Raw genomic sequence first — 4702 nt, 5'->3', positions numbered from 1 at the left:
AAAAATGACTTTTATGACAAGTGATTTTGAGAAACTGGCCAGCAGTTTAATGTTTGTGAAACCATCCAGCCATCAGTCTTCCACACTGCAGCCTCGAGCTCCTGCTTCCTCAGGCTGTAGATGAGGGGGTTCATGGCTGGAGGCACCAGCGAGAACAGAACTGACAGGGCCAGATCCGGGGATGGGGAGGAGATGGAGGGGGGCTTCAGGTGAGCAAACATGACGGTGCTGAGGAACAGGGAGACCACGGCCAGGTGATGGCGGCAGGTGGAAAAGGCTTTGTGACGTCATCCCTGTTTAGACGGGATCCTCAGCACGGCCCTGAAGATCTGCAAAGAGGAGAAAACAATGAAAACAAAACAACCAAATACCAAAGAGGCACTAACAGCCAAAAGTTCTTTTCTTACCTGGCGGGTTGGAGGCTGGGGGCTGCTGTTCCCTGGGGAGCTGCTGGAAGCTGCAGGGCTGGATCCTGAGCACCTCCCGGTCGATCGGGGGCAGCTGCCCCCCGTAGAGCTCCAGGAAGCGGCTGGGGGCCCCCTCCTGTCCGAGCAGCCACAGCCGCTCCCCGTGGAAGCCGAGGAAGTCGCAGGGCGGGATCCGCAGCACCTCCCGCGGGGCGGGCAGTGGCCGCTGCCCATAGAGCTCCTGGAAGCGGCTCGGCCCCTCCCGCCGGGCCGGCCCCGGCCGCTCCCTGTGCAGCAGGTGGAAGCCGCAGGGCGGGCGCCAGGCGAGCGGCGGCCGTTCCCTGGGCGGCTGCTGGAAGCGGCCGGGCCGGGGACAGCGCAGCTCCCGGCCGTCCGGCAGCACCCGCTCCCTGTGCAGCAGAAGGAAGCCGCGGGGCGGGCGCCCGGGCGGCAGCGGCGGCCGCTCCCTGGGCAGCGGCTTGAAGCCGCAGGGCGGGCGCCTGCGCCCCTCCCGCCCCGCCGCCGGCCGCTGCCTGTTGGCCGCGCTCCGGCGCCTGATGCGGAGCAGGAGGTCGGGGCGGTCGTGGCGAAACCAGGGGTTCCTGTAGTGGAGCCAGGCGCCGGCATCGCCAAGCAAGCCCGGCACCTTGCGGAAGCCGTAGCGGTTCAGCTGGCGCAGGAAGCTGCGAAACTGCGTGGCCCGGAAGGTGTGCGGGGCCGGCCCCTGGGAGCCGCCCGGGCCGAGCAGCTCCCGCTCCAAGAGGGAGCGGTCGATGAGCAGCCCCCGCGCCTGGCTGTCCCAGCGCACGGAGCGGGCGCGGGGGCTGTTCGCCAGGCGCCACAGCTTGGCGGGGAAGGTGCCGGCGCTGAGCCCGGCGGGCAGCGGCAGCTCCGGCATGGCGTCCATCGCCAACTGTGGCCACAACGACCGGAGACCAACGGCCGCGGCTCAGCTCGGCTCGGCTCGGCTCGGCTCGGCTCAGCTCGGCTCGGCTCGGCTCGGCTCGGCTCGGCTCGGCTCGGCTCGGCTCGGTTCGGCTCGGCTCGGCTCGGCTCGGCTCGGCTCGGCTCGGCTCGGCTCGGCTCGGCTCGGCTCGGCTCGGCTCGGTTCGGCTCGGCTCGGCTCGGCTCGGCTCGGTTCGGCTCGGCACGGGAAGCCCCTGGGCAGGGTGGGCTCTGGGAGCTGTGGTGGACTCTGTCCCCACGCTGCATCCTGTGCCTGGGTCACCGTCGGTGACGGAGGAAAAGGCCATTGCTTTGTCTTGGCTGGGGAAAGGATGAAAAGGGGACATTAGAAAGCATTCTTTTGGCCACCTTTTCAGCAGACTAACTGTTTTTTTCTCACCATCTCTGCCTGTTTTTTGCAGAGTTGGAACATTTCTCATGATTCGCTGTCAGCAACAGCAGCAGGAAGGGGCAGTGATTTTGTCAGCATTGTCATCAAAATGCTAGTGCTGCCCCATGGATGGATGTTGCTTTATGCAAGGGATGAAAGGCCTTCACTTGTAGGGAGCTCACACCGCTGTCTTCCCAAATGACGTTGCCATTTTCTTTCCTCAGGAATCGCTTCTTCTGTTTTTCCCCCCATCTGGGGAGATTTCCAATGCAAATGCCTCCTGCAGCCAGCTCTTGCCAATGCAGACTGACCAAGGAGATCTTGCAGTGGACAGAGACTCCCTAGAGCTGGTGTGGAGAGGTGAAGGGGGAAGGTTTGTCCTTTAGTCTTGAAGTCTTGTTGGGGAGCTGATTGTGCTTGGGGGGACTGACAAAAATGATGTGTCCTGAAAAACCACAGAGACTTTGGGGTTGTCATGTTGGGGCAGAAATTTCTGTCTGAGAACTTTTTGAAAAGTTTCAATTAACCTTTTTTTTTTTTTTTTTTTTTTTTCTTTTTCCCTGCAGAGATCCTTTTCCATACCTTTTGGGGAACTTCCCTCTGCTGGTCTCCCAGGTCAGGCCATTTCCCAAGGTTCCTTCCCAAAGTGAGGAGTAGCCCATGGCCTCCACTCTCCACTGGAACCAAAGGAAGCACAGAGCTTGCTGTTGTGGGAGAAGAACTTCTCTTTCCTTTCCCTTTGGGGCAGGTTGGTATGTTCTCATTTGATAAAGGGAGGTTTAAACTCTGCAGGTGTTGCATTTCAAACTGCTCCAGCCTCGAGCTCTGGTGTGGGTATCCTTGGACAAAAGGCCTCCCTGTGTGAGCTCCCAGTGGGCTGGTTCAGTAAGGAAGTTGATATTTCAGGCTTGTGACTGCTGAAAGCAGTTGGTGTCTGGAGGTGTCCGGAGCTGAGAGCGACTACTTTTCTCGCCTGGCTGCAGAAAAGGTAGTTGGAAAGTGGGGATTGCACTTGCAGAGATGGCAATCAGGGGTGTTTTCCAAGAAATGGGCTGGCAGAGAGGCAGGTCTTGTGCTCAACTGGCTGTGTGTTTGTTTTGGTGGTGGGGAGGTGTTGTAATGAATCAGCCGAGACTCCATAGCCTTCATGCAGATAAAGCCAATTCTTTATTCACATCGCTTCTTTTGTCCAGTTTTCAGGGGCCTCATGCACCACACCCGTTGGCGGGTAGTTTCCTTACTGCCTCATTTATTGGTCAGAAGATCATTTGTGTGTATATGCTAAGTTTCAGGTTGTTTCCATTTTTCCTTGGTGGGTTCTGATGGAACAGAGCTAATATTTATGCAGATGCACTAGTTTTTGTCCCTAAGAATAGGCTGTTGTGTGAACAAACTTCTCTTTCTCTAAACAGTTTTCAACTGGGAGCTTGCAGGCTATTGCTAGCTGCTTAGCTAAAGTAGCATGGCCTCATCCATATTCCATAAGACCTTTCTTTAATAACATTTTTTACCTGTCTGCAACAGGGAGAGTCACAGACAGACACAGACACCAGCTGAAGCAACAGTGTCATTTACTATCATGCAGAAGTGCAAAGACAAATCAGAAAAGAAGAAGGTAAGCAAGGCACCTCATCACTGGTACAAAAGGTTGCCTCTAGTGGTTAAGAAAGATACATCAGCAGACACCCTTTTTACTTTATCCTTCATCCAGATCCACTCATCAGGTGGGGAAAGCTGTCCCAGCAAAGCTCGGGAAAGTCACTGCGAGGAACTAGGAAATCCTACACTGCCTCCCCCTTTCTTGGCCACCAGGCTTCTGACTGCACTGTGAGAGTAGCCCAGATTTGACAGTGGTGAACGAGCAATCTGACAGACCTTCTGGGGCAGGAGATCTGATTTCCTTCTCCTCTTGGTTTTCTCCCTGAGCCTGTCCAGGGCTCAAGGAGGAAGCAAGGCCAGATGTGGCCTTGTCTGGTTTCTTCATGCTGAAAGGTAAAGACGTGTTTCACCAATGAATGAATGCATAGATCCTATTGATAGTAACACTTGGTTAAGGAGCAGATCCATTGAAAGTTTGGTTGGAAGGGTCATCCAGAGGGCAGATTTAGCTCAGGGCCTGTTGTTCAGGCCTTAGTCCTTCAGTATTTTGTGGTGCAAATCAATGCCCTGGAAAGCTGGAAACAAATGAGTCCCTCTTGAGCACGTTTCAGAGCGGGAGCAGGATTAGCCCTGCAAGGCCGGGCTAGGGCCAAGAGCAGAGGGCCAGCAGGCTGCATTTGCCCAGAGGCAGCCGTCCAGACCAAGAAGGCCACTGGTGCCCAGGGCCTGAGGTGCCCGAGGCTGCCTCCCCGCTGTGCAGCTCTGCAGAGCCCGTGGAGCGCAGGGTCCCGGGCAGCCAGGGCGGCCTGGCTGCCTTGGAGCACGAGGGGTGTCCCAGAAAAGCTGCGGCCCTTGGCTTTTTAACTGTTGCTCAGAGTCTTGTCATTAGTCCACACTGTCTGACATGTTTTCCTTTCCTCTGGCATATTGAAGAGAGCTTTTTGAGAAAAGTGGCTGATGTAGCTTCTGCTGGTGCTGGTGCTTTTGTCTGCAGGTCAGGGCAGGTGGTTTGAACCAAGGACGGAGTCCGCAGTTAACACTGCAGTTTTGCCAAGCCAAGAAAACCGTTCACAACTGGGTGACCGATGCTGAGCAGCTTTGCTAGTTTTTGGAAAGTTATCACCTTAAAAAACCCAACAAATATTCCTCCATGAGGGTACCAGCAGTGTACTAAAGATCCCAACTTTTTCCACCTCTTTTCTGTGTCTTTGGTGTTTCTAAGTTCCCCATTCCCCAGCAGGAATGAAAGCATGGATGATAATGTGAGTGATTTGAGAGCTGTGTGTTGTGCCCTGCCACATCAGCGTTGATGACAGGCTGGACATGGACAGGTGTGTCGAGTTCAATTCATCCCAGTTCT

The sequence above is a fragment of the Chamaea fasciata genome, unplaced genomic scaffold, assembly GCF_029207755.1.
Source record: "Chamaea fasciata isolate MVZ Bird 193981 ecotype frontalis unplaced genomic scaffold, bChaFas1.0.hap1 SCAF_74, whole genome shotgun sequence".
In the NCBI taxonomy this organism is placed as follows: domain Eukaryota; kingdom Metazoa; phylum Chordata; class Aves; order Passeriformes; family Sylviidae; genus Chamaea; species Chamaea fasciata.
The sequence above is the reverse complement of the archived record's forward strand: the minus strand, read 5'-3'. Positions refer to the sequence as shown.